This window comes from Diceros bicornis, unplaced genomic scaffold (assembly GCF_020826845.1).
Source record: "Diceros bicornis minor isolate mBicDic1 unplaced genomic scaffold, mDicBic1.mat.cur scaffold_54_ctg1, whole genome shotgun sequence".
Classification (NCBI taxonomy): Eukaryota; Metazoa; Chordata; class Mammalia; order Perissodactyla; family Rhinocerotidae; genus Diceros; species Diceros bicornis.
The window spans coordinates 3,153,286-3,167,988 of NW_026691418.1; the positions used below are offsets into that span (position 1 = coordinate 3,153,286).

Genomic DNA, 14,703 nt, shown 5'->3' on the forward strand with positions numbered 1-14,703 from the left:
CGTGCGAATGAGAGAGAATGACTGAACCTGGGCTGAGGACACTTTGCATGTCTCCCCAGACATAGATCAGTGTGTGAAGTGTCCAGATCATCAGTATGCCAACAGAGGGTGTGATTGCTGCCTCAAAAAATTGTGATCTTTCTGGCTTATGAGGACCCCTTAGGGATGGCCCTGGCCTGCACAGCTCTGTGCTTCTCTGTCCTCACTGTTGTGGTGCTGGGGGTCTTTGTGAAGCACCAAGACACTCCCATAGTAAAGGCCAATAATCGGACTCTCAGCTACATCTTGCTTATCTCCCTCACCCTCTGCTTCCTCTGCTCCTTACTCTTCATTGTTCGTCCCAAGACAGCCACCTGCAGTCTTCATCAAATCATATTTGGAGTTGTATTTACTGTGGCTGTTTCCACTCTCTTGGCCAAAACTATGACTGTGGCTGTAGCCTTCAAGGTCACTGCACAAGGGAGAAGGATGTGGCAGTGGTTGGTGGCAGAGGAACCTAACTTCATCATTCCCAGCTGCTGCATTTTCCAGCTGAGTCTCTGTGGAATCTTACTGGGAACCTCTCCTCCCTTCATTGACACAGATGCACACTCTGAACACCGCTACATTTTCATCGTGTGCAACAATGATTCGGTTACTGCTTTCTACTGTGTCCTGGGATACCTGGCCTCTTTGGCCCTGGGCAGCTTCATTGTGGCTTTCCTGGCCCGGAACCTGCCTAACACCTTTAATGAAGCCAAGATCCTGACGTTTAGCATGCTGGTGTTCTTCAGTGTCTGGGTCACCTTCCTCCCCATCTACCACAGCACCAAGGGCAAGGTCATGGTGGCCGTGGATTTCTGCTCCATCTTGGCCTCCAGTGTGGGGATATTAGGCTGCATCTTTGCTCTCAAGTGCTACGTTATTTTCCTATGGCCAGAGAGAAACACATCAAATGTGTTAACGAATAAAACACATTCAGCGAGAAAATAATCGAAATGTAAGTTATTTTCATAGGTCACAAAAACTTGCCTACACTTGAAAAATAAACTACCACATTTTTGCAGATCCACTTTAAGTACCAACTAAACTTACCTTACATCTCCACTTAATTTTTTGCTTTACGTTTCTTTTGGCTTTGTACAATTTTCCTCGGACATTCAAATGAACAAATACAAAAACATTCATACTAATTCTCCTCTCAAATTATGTGTGAAAGATTGTGAAAATGGCCACACATTACTCTTCTCCCACTGTCTGTTTGGTCGTAGCATCCCACGTTGACTCTGGGTAGACTTGGCCTTGTAACTTGCTTTGGCCAATGGGACATTAACAAATGACATGTGCAAAGGCATGAAAACCACTTGCTCATTGTTGGTACTTGTCCTTCTCTGTCTGCGCTTGGGAAGCCTGAGGCCATCAATATGTGAATGAGTCTAGATAGACTGCACATCTCCATTACTCCAGGTGACTTCAAATCAACAATCAGATATGTGAGTAAGGCCGTCCTAGACCAGCCAATCTCAGTTGAGCCACCAATAGGTCCAGATCAAAATAACTGCCCAGTTAGCCCACAGAATCTTGAGAAAAAATAAACTATTCTTATTTGTAGCCAACAAATTTTAGGTTGGTTTGTTATACAGCAGAAGCTAACTGATACATTATGCTACCATTTATATATGTCCTCTCATTATTTGTGTAATTATCACAGATCTCTATTTCTTTATCCAATATCGTAGACTGGAATATTTTTCTCTAGATTAAGTCTCTGAAAGAAAATCAGAGACTATATCACGTTTCATTTTACTTTTTCTCCTTCCTCTTTTCTACCAGACATCTTTAAGCATATATATTAAGAATATCTTCACTAATTTTAAGATTATGGACATTCTTCTATATTGTCATCCACCACTGTTATATGCGGGGGATTTTTACTTTTAATTTTAGCCCTTATAATCCATTTGGAATGATTTACTTGTGAATAATGTTAGTTGATGGTCCAGTGTTTTATTTTACAAATGGATATCTTTTAGTCTATAAAACAAACACTACATCATTTTAAAAGTTGATTTGAAGCACATGGAATCTGAATAATGTGTGGAAAATTGATATCTTTGAAACACTGTTTTCAATCACAAGTATAGTATATCTCTCATTTAATCAGAGCTTTTACACGCTTTGTATCTCTTTATAATCTTCTTCATATAACGAATGTGTAGTTCCAATTGTTTTAACTACTCTTCTTAAATAATTCATTGCTCTTAGGAATGGAATAGTTGTTTACATGTTTAAACTAATTCTTGCTCATGTAACAGTATTTTCGATGTTTCATATAGGAATCTAACTTCCTTATACATTACTGCACTTATTTACCCGTTCTAAATTTTATAAGTTATGTCCCACTAAAATGATAGATTTTCTCTTCTTCTCTAATATTGTATACCTCTTACTCTTTTGATTCTCATTTTTTCATGACTGTGCTCTCCATTGTCACACTGAATCACAAGTGTTTGCCAGGAGCATTTTCCTCTTCTTAAGTTTAGCGTAAACATCAGATAAATTCCTTGTCAGGGCAGAGAAGGCATCTAAGGGAGGAAAAGTAAAAACGTGAAGGGGAATCATTTCTGCCTGGAAATCAACAGACTTGCTTCTCTTGGCTCTTTGGAGTTGGAGATCTTATGACAACGTGGCCAGCTGAGACTCAGAGGATCTTTCTCTAGTCCCAGGAATTAGTCTTGGTCAAATCTCTCAACCTCTTTAGACCTCAGTTTCTTCACCTGTAACATGAAGCGTTGGACGAGTCTTTTTGAGTTCTGAAATCCAGTGACAACAAGATACCCTTCACCCAGATGCACTTGACAAAGACCAGAGAGAATTTTTAGTTCTCTTCTTCTGCATCAACATTATTATCCATATCACCCCTTAAAGACATATCAAATGTCTAGTTTCCCATGACACTGATAAAACAGATTCCATACCAAATCGCTGTTCATTGGGATAACAAATCTATAGTTAATTGTTTAGAGATGGGCCCTGCTGGAAACAGCAATCAATGGGCCAAAAAGTCTTGCTTTATGTTACAGCAAGGCTGTGGAAACACTCCCTAATACACCAGAATGCTTAAGTACTTAGAAAGTATGAAATAAATGGGAGCCTTGTATCTATGGTTACGAGCTAATAAGGATATGATTTTTAAAATTTTGTTAATGATGCCATTTGCCTGCTATGGGGCTTTTCTCTGGTGAGTAAAGAGCAGATGTATTCAAGGCCACTTTCATTCCTTTAATAAATATTTACTCAGTGCCTACCACTTGATGCACCATAGCAGTGATCTACCCTAAGAGCATTTATATTCTAGTAGGGTGACACAGACCATAAACAAAAAGAGAATCTTGAGGTGATCAATAAAGTTACATACACGTCAACCTTTTTTCATTCTGGACTATTATTCACCCTTTCCCTTCTTTGACTGTTTACCAGAAGTCTAAACATGGACTTCAAAACCCAGAAAGCATGGGTCCCAAGTTTCTTCTCGCAACACCCCTGTTTCAAAGACATGGTGTTTATCATCTGAGAGTATGTCTCTTTAAGAATAAGTTCCTATGAATCAGCATTATTTCATCACTTTCTTGAGAGGACCAATGATATTATGAAGGGGAAAATATATCATATGGGATTTATACTTGAAATGATGTTTCCACTCTAATTGTGTTATTTAATGTGGTGTGATTTGGGGAAAGTCAGTTACTCCTTCAGAGACAGTGGTAATAATACCCTGAAAAGCATTCTATAGAGATTAAATGAAACAAAGTATGAGAGACTGCTTTGTAAATTGCAAAGCAATCTATTTCAGCTCATTTTTTCTAATAATATTTTCATTTATCCAATCCTTTTTGACTCTAACAAACCTGCCTAGACTTTTATCATTTATTCAACAATAATAATGGGTCAAAATGGTTGAATATTAGAAATTTCATATGGTTCAAATTAATTAATAGGCCATCACAATCTTTAATTTGGTTATAATTACAGTTAAATTTTTCATGATGCCTTATCATGTGCCAGGCACTTTCTAGGCATCTGACATGTATTCTCTCATTTAATCTTCACAACAATGCCATGGAGACAATATTATTACCCTCTCTTCTATGGAAGAGGAACATTAGAGGTTATATAATTGACCAAGGTCACACAGCTGGTACCCAGGCAGTCCACCTCCAAAATCTCTTTTAGGGATCCATTAGAGGTTGTGGCGCTTACATTGTTAAAGGCTCACCCTGGTTCCTGGTTGGTGAGTGGATCAGAGGGGACTAAGGAAGAAAGCACATGGCTACTGAAATGATCCAGGCAAGCAATTCTGAATACAGAATTTCCTTCCTTTTTAAGGCTGAATAATATTTCATTGTATAGATGCCCCAGATTTTCTTCATCCTTTCACCCACGGGTGCACAATTAGGTAGTTTCCATCTCTTGGTTATTGTGAATAATATTGCAGTGCATTTTGTCAAATGATTTCCTGGCACTAAGTGAGTTTGAAAAAATTCTTATACACATTAGTTAATGTAATGAATTACCTTTCTAAATGTCTAAAGTTTAAATATATGTCATTCTACAGAAATACCTTACCTAATCATGATTTGTGTCGTTATCAGTTCATGAATGACCTAAGATTTTTGTACAAAAAATTGTTATAATGGTTTTTATTGCATGTATTCAGGAACCTTGCATAATATGGGTATTCCCTGATTCTTGATTTTTAGTAGAGTTTTCTAGTAAGCCTTTGGGATAGGAAGCATCTTCGTAGATGTGAGGCAGACAGCAGAAAAATAATAACGTGATTGTTATATTTAATTATATCAAAAGAAAACTGTCGTTTTGCTAAATTGTTTTTACACAGCCTTTGCTTATTTGTAAGAGTGACACATATCATTTTATTAATGAAAAGAAAATTCAATAAACAATTTTAACATAAAACAATATCTATTGAGAACTTATATGAAAATTTTAGCAATATGCTGTCACAAATTTCCTCATCTGCAAAATGGAGATAGATAATACCATCTTCCTTATGGGTTGCTGTGAGAATACTCAAGAGTAATGTATGTAAAATGCTTATCAACATGTGGGTTGGAAAGTGATGCCCCATTCATTTTTCCACCGGGATGATGACACTTTTTTAATGCTTGAAGTCTGTAGTTTTTAAAATACGTTCTACTCTTGTAAAGTGAATCCTTTTTACAAATTCTTTGTAGAGTTAGATGATCCGTTTGGAATACAAATTCAGGCTTCTGTGTGTGTTCCTGTGTGTGTATGTATACGCACATCTCTCAAATAATACTCTAAGCCTTACAATGAAAAGCTACCTTCCCCACTCTTGACTCTGGTTCCGAAAACAACTTCTTTAATTTTCTGGTTTAAAATCTATATTTCTAAATTAGCTACTCATACAGCTTTTTCATTTTTCAGATTTTGACTATTTATAGTTTATTTCTTCTCTGAAAAAATCAGCACGAAGCATTCTTACATATGTTAAAAACATAATTCTCCTTACCCAATATAACTATTTAATGAATTAGGATAAATCAAAATTCAATGTCTACTGTTTTATGACATCAGTGTTTACCATTTTATAGCATATGAATCTAATCCAGAGATGTGCTACGTCAGATAGTATGAATACATTTTCTTTCTCACTTTTTCCTTTGACTTTTTAAATGGTAAAATTCTCTTGTTTCTTTGTTGTCTTCCTATGGATTCATCACTGGTTCATCTCCTTCCACCAGAAAATTAAATCTCTTCTCATTAACTTCTGATGCATGAGACAATTCATGGGTTTCAGGTTTTGCTTGGGGACATTCCTCTTGGGATTGAACATATACACATTCCCTCATATACACAGTATGTCTGGAAGGATAGAGGAGGAAAGGATGTTTATCTCTGTGCAAAAGTACCGGGAGACAGTGGTAGAGTGAGACTATTTGAAGTTTTCCTATACGTGCACCTACGACGTAGGCCTCACTCCCCCCAGATTTTTAAAATTAAAATAGCGTTATATCCTTATCTACTGGCTTGGAACAGCAAGTTGTAGAGAAATGTGAATATATGATTCAATTTTTTAACGAAATTAAGAACAGGAAACGCACAAAAAATTTAGAATTCTAAATATGGGAACATCATTATATGAGGCTGTGTAAAGGTGGGGAAAGGAATGAAGAGCAGTTGTTCAACATCCAGCTACCTGTACAGTCTTGGGGTCCACGGAAAGCCTCGCTTCCAGCCATGCCCCTGGAGCTGATTTCCTCCCCCTGTGAAGTCTGCTTGAATTATTCCAGCCACACCCCAGCCTCTTCCCGCCCCTGGAACTGGTCTCCACCCACAACGTTCGGGCCTGCCTCCGCCCACAGCATGGTCCCTGCTCATTGCCCTGCCTGCACCCTTGTTCCCGCCCATAGAACTGCCTCCCCGGCCTGCTGTCACTCACAGCCTTGTCCCCGCCCACAGCACGCCCCTAGAACTGGTTCCCGCACACTGCCCCGCCTCTAGATTTTGTCCCTGTCCCTGATGCTGACCCAGCCAACTTTCCAGCTTCTCACTCACTCTAGAAACTAGACACCTCCCCCGAGGCTGGGGTGCATGGCCTCGCCCCGCCCGCCGCCTCAACCCGCAGCCCCCAAACGTTCGTCCTCCCCGAACGCCCGCCCGAGACCAGAACCGAAAGCGCGGGCGGCACCGTGGATGGAGCGGGCGTTCTGCGCGGTGTGTTCCGTCTTCTCGGTGCGGACAGCATTCCCGTGGACCTTCGCCCTCAGAGGCGGGGCTCGGTCAGCGGCGGGCGGTCCTGGCTCCAGTCCCGGTCCAGGGAGGGGCCTGGGCCGTGGGCAGCCCCGTCAGGGCCCAGCGTCTCTCCGTACCGCCGCAACCCCGTTTCCCCCCGGGCTGTTCGCTCAGGGCCCCAGAGGCTGCTGTTCCTCCTGGCTCCGGGCGCAGCCTTCCCCTCTTCAGAGTCCCCGTCACCGTCCTCCGTGTGATTTTGTCTCCAGGGGGCTTTAGCCGCTTCTGGAGGCAATGTTTGGGTCGTTACAAATGGGGCGCTCCTGGCATCTATGGGGGGAGGCAGGGATGCTGCTCAGCATCCTCCAGGGCCCAGGACGGCCCGACACAGAATTGCCCGGCCCCAAATGTCAGTTGTACCAATGTTGGGAAACCTGCTCCAGGGCCTGAAAATCTCCCGAGCCCTGAATGAAGTGTGGAAATTGTTGACAAGTCAGTGAGTCACTTACAGGGTCCCTAAATGACAAGCTTGTTTAAAGGGTCCAGAGTCACCAAAAAGTCTCTGTCCAGTCAAGTGAGTTGAGCGACTCAAGTGCACACAGCATGAAGCTGCTTTCTCCCATCTCGGGGAGCAGCAGGTGGCTGGATAGGAATCGGGAAAATCCAGCCACAGACAACAGTTACAGTTAAATCAGTAAATACAAAAAAAAAAAGTCAATGGGGTGGCCTTTCCATCCAACACCCTATAAAAGGCCTCAAAATCTTGTTTGCGCTTTTTTCCCCCCTCAGACACGAAAAGCATCCGTGGAGCTCAAATTTCAGGTGAAACCAGGCTCAGGGTCCACCTGTCCTTGCTGATCCATGGATTTCTGTGTGACCAGGTGAGTACCCTGTGGACCTGGTACCAATAGGTTCCGGCAGCCTCCGCTGTACAGAAGACCTGCCAGTGAGCTTTCCTGGGCTCGGGTTGTCACCACCTGGAGTCACTGAGAGTGAAGGTATCTTGAGAAAAATTATTGATATTTGATGGATGGAAAGATGGTAAGCTGTCTGTAGTTCTGTGTGGTAAATATTTCAGTAAGTACAGTTATATGCAAATAAAAACACATGAAACAAACATAAATAACTGCAAATGTGCATTATAGTAGAAAATATAGATTTACTTGCATTGCATAATACTCAAAAGTCAGGATATATATATAATATAAATACAGAAATGTTTTGCGTGTGTATGTAGTATTAGAAGACATCCGATGAAATATTAGCAGGGATACTCAGCAACATTCCTTAGATCCATTCAATTTGATTTCTAAAGTCCTATAAATCCTCCACATAAATTTGAAATAAAGGAGCATTCAGGGAAAAAGATGATAGGAACTTCTTTGTGTTAATAACAAATTTAAAATTGAATTTGGCAGTACCCAGATTTATTTTGAGCATTTTTTTCTTTATGACATTTCAAATCATTTGGAGGAGTACTAAGCAACACTGTAGATTGAAGGGAAGGGCGCTAGTCTCTAAAAATACTGTCCTCTCCACCTTGCCTTCTAAAGGGAATTAACTTTGTTTCTTGAAACTTTTCTGAAATAACGGTCTGGTGATTCACGTTGCAGAGAATCTTGTTAAGTAATTTTGTATTTAGTTGTTGGCCTTTACTAATTGTGTGTGTATGTGTGTGTGTCTTTTTCATTCTGGCTTTCCTGTGATGTTCTTGAGGGGAATGTGTGCTTGTCATACAATAGATAGTCTCTGAGTGTATAATTTATGCTGACCAACCATCCTCGTTTATTCAGGACAGTGGGGTTTTCCAGGACACAGGACGTTTAGTGTTCAAACCAGGGCAGTCCTAGACAAACCGGGATGGTTCCTCATCTCATGAGCCAGGCCCTGGGACACATGCATGGGGACCTGGATAACCAGAGAGACCTTGTCCCACCTCCATGGAATTTACATTGTATTTGGGAATTTGGATTTTGAAAAGTTAATGATGAGAGTGATGTGGGAGTTTGGCACAAGAGGAATCAACATGAGGGGGCAGAGAAGCCCTCTTGAGAAGGACTGATATTTAGCTTGAGAGCTGGAGTTGGGACTGGATTTAGCTGGTAGGAGGGTTAGACTGGAGTGAGGGTGTGGGACTGTGTTCAAGAGATCGTTTCAGGCAGAGGGACCGCATGAGGACACCCCTGAAGCAGAGAGCCTGGTGTGTCCATGAACTGAGAAGAAGGATGGCTGAGCCGAGTCAACACAGGGGGAGGGGTGTGAGCCACACTGGCGAGGGGGGGACAGGCAGGACCAGATCAAGGGTGACTTGGGACTCTGTTCTAAGATCAGTGGAAAACTCTGGAGAGATGCGAGTAGAAGGATGATGTGATTAGCGTTTGGTCTAAACATGTGGGTTAAAATGGACTTCATGGTTATGAATGAAGACTTAATAGGCAAGATGGGAGGTGCTGAGAATAAGATTAGGAATAAGATGATTGTTCCCTAGGCCTGAGTGATGGCTGTGGAGTAGGAAAGAAGTAGAAAGAAAAGACCATGGAGTGTAGAACCGAGATAACATAACGGTACTTTCTTGTCTGCATGTGTCAGATGGCACAGGGCACTGACTGTTCTCGCTGCTGTCTGTGCAGACCTGCAGGTGCCCCCTCACCCAGGTCTGTGTGTTCACCCCTCTTTTCCACTGACAGGCCCCCCCTCCACATCCTAAAAGAAGTCAGGCCTTACTTGTGAGGGGGTTGTCTCACACGGGAGACACCTAGGAGACCCCCTGCAGACATCAGAGCAGCCCCTTCAGCATCTCGATCACGTTCCTCCCTTACCCTCTCTCACTTTCCACACCCAGAATGAACCCTGCTCAGTATTCCACATCCCCATGATCTTCCTCCCCCAGGCTTGAGAAGAGTGGGGTAGCCACTGGGGTGCACATCATCTGCACCTTCCACTCTGACGCCCGCAGGTCCCGGGCTGGACAGAGAGTGACTTTACTGGGAGATGAGCCATGAGACTCAGCGTGTCACCCACCTGGGCTCCTTAACCCTGGACTGGGACAGCCTCTACATAGTGGTGAGGGGCTGTGCTACAGCCACGCTGTCTCTCCCTGTCTGAGTTCTGTGTTCCCTCCGTTGTTCTAAAGTGAGCTATGATCCATCTCTCTATCCTCCTGGTCTGGGTTCAGTCTTCTCATCACTGTGTGATCACTGGGTCCAGCCACCTTCCATCTCATTGCCTTCCCCCTGAACACCCCTCCACTCGTCCCCTCTGCTTTCGCCTCTGCTTTTCCCACAAAGGTCCCTACATCCTTCCTCTCCCTTAATGTTTTATGCTCACCCCAACTCTTGCTCAGCTCCTCTCGCCTTCTCTCCACAGGTTACACCTATGGAGCCGTGGCCCCGACTACCACCAGTGAGTATTCCTGGCCCTGATCTCCTGTCTCCCATCTACATTTTGGGTTTGGGAGCATTTGTTCTCCTTCACCTGCTGTCCTTGGTGAGGGAAGGACCTGGAAGTGCCCTAATTCATCCCTTCTCTCCCTCCCAGGTTCTGGTGGAGAGTCCCAGCTCAGTGTGAGAAAGCCTTAGACACAGACATGTTCTCCACCACATTCTGACCCCACGTGGTTTTCACTTTACTTCTCCTAAAGCCCTGCCATTGGTCCTCCTTTTCCAGGTATCCCATCCATCTGCCCATTTTTCTGCCTATCTGTCTCTCCTCCGACTTCAGTCACTCTTGTTCACCTATCTCTCTCTCTTGGGCTCCTCTCATCCACAGGCTTGATTATCCCTCTACTCACACAGTCACCCGTCCCATCACTCTCATTTATGCTTCACCTGTGAATGGTGGTCCTGAGACAGCCAGTGCTTTATCCCCTGTGAGCCTGGGGGCTCCTGCCACTCTGTCCTTCCCTGATGACAGACTTATCCACAGCTCCCAAGCCGGCCAACATGTCCCTGCATACTTGGTCATCACCTGTGCCACCAGAAGCCACCACAGGTATCTGGGGGTCCCTTTTCCTTCCAAGAGAAGCTCTCTGGCCCCACTCCCCATGAGCCAGGTGTGATCCAGGAGCTGGGAAGCCAGGGTATGAAATTCTTGTTTTAGGGCAATCATGCTGATCACAAAGATTATACCAACCATTCAGTCTAAGGCCAGCCCTCCGAGAGCCCTGAGTCTTGTGAAATTAACACACCATTATAATACAATGTGGGATATTTCGGGGAGAGGCACCTGGCATAATTTGGAGGGGAGGAGCTTGCTAGAGAAAGTTTCACCAGAAAGAAGTCTTTAAGAATGAGTAGGGGGGACCCCGGCAAATAGAGGATGAAGGGTTTTCCTGGCAGAGAGGATTCCATGAGCAAAGGCTCCGGCCAGAAACAACATGCCCTATGGGGAGAATTGAAATGAATTTGGGTTGCATGAAGCATAATGTTTAACCCGCAGTAGATGGATAAAATGAGACTGAAAGGTCAGCAGGAGCCAGATTGAGTAGAGCCTTGAGTGCCAGGTCAAGAATGTTGAACTAAACACTGAAGGCCAAAGGGAGCCATGGGTGGTACTAGAGCAGTGATGGCCCTAGTGAGGTATTCATTTCAGAAAGATTCTTCTAATAGTCCATGTAGAACATCCGTTAGACACAGCATCCAGTGAGCCTGCTGGGGTGTTGGTCCGGGTGAAGGAAGTTAAGACCTGAGCTAGGACAGGGATGGAAAGAGGGATTGTATGTGAGGACCAGTGTGCAAGGTGAATGGGTGTTACTGGGAGGGAGGAGGAGCTGAGCAGATATGCTGGTTCTGACTTGGGTGACCACACGAGTGGGTGGTGGTGCCACTGGGACAGAAGACGAGAGATTATAATGAGTGCAGGATTCTGGTCTGGTCTCAGGCCAGCTTTCAGAGATGGACATCGCTCTCCCTCTCGTCTTGCAGCTTTGGGGCACATCCTGAAGATCCTCACAGTCAACGTCACCATCTCCACCCACCGGTATTCATCAGACATGAGCAACGGCTAGGCCACGTTCAACTTCACTGAGAGGGTCTTGTAGAGCCTGGTGAGACCCTGGTCCCAGCAGCTCCTGGTGAGTTAAATCCCACACAGCCCCTCCCCCAACCCCTGTCCCTCCTGCTCCTCCTCCTCCTTCCTCCCCATCTGGATCATTGTTCAAGAAGAGCAGCCTGGGCCCCTTCTACTCAAGTTGCAGACTGGTCTCCCTCAGGTGAGACCCTCCCCTCAGCATTTGCCCCTAATGACCACTTTTGTGACCACCCCTCTCTGTCTTCCCACTGTCCTCCCATTTCCTCCTTCCAGTTCTGGCCCCCATCCCCAGAGGTTTCAGGACCTCTCTCTAGAATCACGACATCCATCTCTCCCCAGGCCTGAGAAGGATGGGGCAGCCACCAGTGTGGACGCTGTCTGCACCCACCACCCTGACCCCGTGGGCCACCCTGCCTCTGTGCTGGGAGCTGAGTGTCTCCACCTGTCTTCTCTTCCTCTCGGTGGCTCCAGGCTCTGCAGCCCAGAGTTTATCTATCAAGAGAGAGCACCAGCTACATTTCCGCATCGTCAGCTGGAAACTCAGCAACTCGGAGCCCACATCCTCGGAGTACACTGCCCTGCTGAGAGACACCCATGACCAGATGGGGTCTCCCTCTCCCGTCTCTCCTTGCCCTGAGGGCACCGTCATTCTTCCATCTGACTTACGTCTGTTATGTGACTGTTTCAACCCTTCACTTTCCCTGCATGTCTGGGTTCTCTCAGTGTCCAGAGATGATGTCCTAGCTGTCTTCCCCATTTCTCACATGGGTAAACTGAAGCTCAGAAAGGGGAATATTGTGTCTAAGGTCACACAGTGAGTTAGGGGCAGAGCCAGGATTTGAAGTCAGGTCTCCCTTGCCCCAAGGTCTGTGATCTTTCACTGGCTCCAGTGGCCCCCTGCATCCCCAGGAGACCTCCATCTCACCCACTCTCCCTTGCGTTTGTTCTAGATCACCAAGCTCTACAGAGGCAGCCAGCTTTGAGACATATTCAACTCCTGCCTGGTCACCGACTTGATGTAGGTTGAGGAGATTGGAAACATTGGCAGAGCTGGTGGCTGATGACTCTGAGCTCCTGTGACACATCACTGATCTGGAAGTCACTTACATCGTGCCCGTTCTGCCCCACATCCCTGTCAGCTAATCCTAACATCCCCCTCCATAGGTTTTCGGGGGATGAGAAAAGCGTTAACATTTGGTGCCACCAACCTCCAGCATCCTGCTCCTCCTCCTCTTCTGGAGACTTTCAGCAAATATCAGCAGTCTAACTGTGCTCTCCAATAGTGGAGCCGCTAACCACATGGGGCAATTTAAATTTTTTATACACCTATTAGGATACGATTCACATATTGTGTGTGGAGAGGAGTGTATTTTTTAGGTTTTTCTATATACAATATATTCTCATCTGCAAAACAAATAGTTTTACCTCTTCCTTTCCAATCTGGGTTTCTTTTATTCCTTTTTCTTGCCTAATTGCCCTCATTAGAACCTCTAGTACCTGTGATTAACACACGCGATATGCGAAGACATCATTGTCTTGTCCCTGGTCTTAGGGGGAAATTTTCAGTCTTTCACCATTGAATATGGTGTTAGCCATGGGTTTTTCATCGATGCTGTTTATAGGTTGAGAAAGTTTTTTTTTATTCCTAATTGGTTGAGTGTTTTCTTTTTTAGACATGAAGGGCATTGTATTTTGTGAAATTCTTTTCTGTATATGTGGTTGAGATTGTGTGGTATTGGCCCTTATTCTATTAATCTTGTGTAATAGATAGTCAAGTTTTCAGATATTAAGCCAACCCTTCAACTAGAGGTGAGAGATTAAGATGGTCTCAAGTCTTTCCTGGGCGTGCCACAGCCCTGAGCACTTGTGGCCTTCTAGATGCGCGTAAATACACTGGAGCTTTTCAAAGCCCCCTGTGGACATCTCATTCTCCCAATTTTTCATCTAAGTTTTTGGCTCACCTCTTGCCTGCCTCACCTGGTATCACTCCCTCAGGCAACTATAATAGAAAACAATTAGCCCTGAATATTTTTAGCAAGTGCCCTGGGGACAGACTTTCCTCCCTGGGCAAGCTCTGAGTCAAGTAACGTCAAGCCCTGAACATGGGGCTTTTTTGGGAAGCTGCCAGGAAGATCAGCTAGTGACAGTTCGATGGGGATGGGTCTTTTCAGAGCTCCAAACCCATTATGGCTGCTTGGCTGCTGGTTGTCTCAGCTACCATGGTTCTCAGACTGATGATTTTCAAAGTTATGGAGGATATTGTGAGCGCAGGATGGGAATAGTGCAAGTTATAATGCCAAAAAATTTGCTCCCGTTATCAAGATTCCACCGTGTTTCTTCACTAAACCCTTCTCAGATTCTTACAAGCCGTTGATTAATTTCTAGACTCTGAAAAGTTGATTTTGACCATTTTTACCAGTGTTCTCATTGTTTTTATGCATTTGCAGAATTCCTTTCTCAAATGTTTCAAAAATGTTCTCCCTGTGGTTATTTATTTATAAATTATTTACTTTAAATGAAATTATGTGAGAAATTCAGTTCCTCACTCACACACACTAGCCACATTTTAAGTGCTTGATAACAACATGGGGCCAATAATGAGTGTATTTAGTAGTGCAGACAAATGTTTACATTATTGCAGAAAGTTATCTTGGACAGGACACAGAAGCAGGGAATCTAGAATCAGGGTAGAATTCTAGACACATTTGTTCATCCCTTGTGCCCTTCCAGGTCTGTCCCCCACAATAACCACACTGGAGTGGACACCCTGTGTACCTTGCCGCCTTGGCACAGAGACTGGACAGAGTTGCCATCTAGGAGGAATTCCTGTGGCTGACCCAGAATGGACCCAGCTGCAGAACTTGACTCTGGACAGGAAGAGTGTCCTTGGGGATGGTAAGGGTCCCTAGTCATTGGGAAAGGAAG

At 44.4% G+C, this 14,703-nt stretch overlaps 1 long non-coding RNA gene across 1 annotated transcript; it reads left to right on the forward strand.

The window, feature by feature from the left end:
- The first annotated feature begins 6,730 nt into the window (after positions 1 to 6,730).
- LOC131403035 (uncharacterized) lies at positions 6,731 to 10,167 on the forward strand. Its single transcript, XR_009219164.1, has 3 exons — positions 6,731 to 6,800; positions 7,540 to 7,631; positions 10,117 to 10,167. It is a non-coding gene; the product is annotated as an uncharacterized LOC131403035 (long non-coding RNA).
- Positions 10,168 to 14,703: the final 4,536 nt, after the last annotated feature.